The sequence below is a fragment of the Aplysia californica genome, unplaced genomic scaffold (assembly GCF_000002075.1).
Source record: "Aplysia californica isolate F4 #8 unplaced genomic scaffold, AplCal3.0 scaffold00289, whole genome shotgun sequence".
Taxonomy (NCBI): Eukaryota; Metazoa; Mollusca; class Gastropoda; order Aplysiida; family Aplysiidae; genus Aplysia; species Aplysia californica.
In genome coordinates this window covers 27,113-28,176 of record NW_004797559.1, presented here as the reverse complement: position 1 = coordinate 28,176, position 1,064 = coordinate 27,113, and the positions used below count along the sequence as shown (strand labels likewise).

Sequence of the window (1,064 nt, the reverse complement as noted above, 5' to 3'; positions counted from 1 at the left end):
TGCACGATTCTAAACTGATAGCCTGTTTTGAGGAGAGAGAGAGAGAGAGAGAGAGAGAGAGAGAGAGAGAGAGAGAGACGTCTGTTCAACAGTATTACATGTACCTGCGTTATGACACAGAGGGATATCAAACCTGTGGTATGTTAACTTCGGTGTGTCTTCTCCTCCTTTGGTCCTCACTTCCTCCCTCCTTCATTCTCCTTTCAGCCTACTTCCTTCTGCATAAATCTTAGTTTTAGTGATAGTTTTACGGCACTTACAACACAACCAGGTCCTATAAGGACCGAACATTGGAGCTGTTACAAAAGTAACGAACAAAAAAGGAGGAGAGATAAGGACGACTGATGTATGATAGGAAAGGAGGAGTAAACCACATCAAAGCACCAGCCAATCACCCGCTGCTGCATAACTATCCGCTGTGCGGAACGATTCCCCCTCCAAATACCCTATTTGCGCCCAATAGGTGTTACGTTGCACACATAATATGCACACAAAAACAAAAGAGATCACTTTAAAAATGGTTTTGCTGAAGGCTAGTGTGGCGTCGGTAGTCAAGTGTTTGGGATACCGGAGTCGTAATCGTAAGCTTGCAAGTTCAGGGGTCTGAGCTTCACGCCAGATGTTGTGTCCTTGGGAAAGGCACTTTACACGAATTTTCCTCTCTTCTTCCAGGTAGGAATGGGAACTCGGCCATAGGTATCGAAAGAGCTTGTCGGTATGTCAGTGCTTTAGCGCCTAATATGGTAGCCAGCACTGTTTGCTTCCAAAGAAGTTGAGAATGTATCAGAGTAATATCGGGTCTGCAGAAATGCAGTTATGAGACTACAAGCTCTTTAACCAGTTTTGATAACACCTTTTTTTCATTGAGCCCTTCAAATGTAATTATACATATTCGGCGTCACTTTCGAAATAAATTTGATAATTTAAAAGACAGTAGGCCAACCACTGCAGTGTGAGATACGTCAGCAGAATGACAGGGATGCTTCATAAAATAACTGCCACACTAATTGGGTACTGATCTCACGTCCATAGGCTGCAATGAGGGAAGCATGACCACCCCCCCC

The 1,064-nt window shown here is 44.1% G+C and overlaps 1 protein-coding gene across 1 annotated transcript in view; it reads right to left on the bottom strand.

The window, feature by feature from the left end:
- Positions 1-1,064, bottom strand: part of LOC101859870 (serine-rich adhesin for platelets) — a gene marked incomplete at its 5' end in the record, with an annotated part of 61,780 nt that overhangs the window by 36,573 nt on the left and 24,143 nt on the right.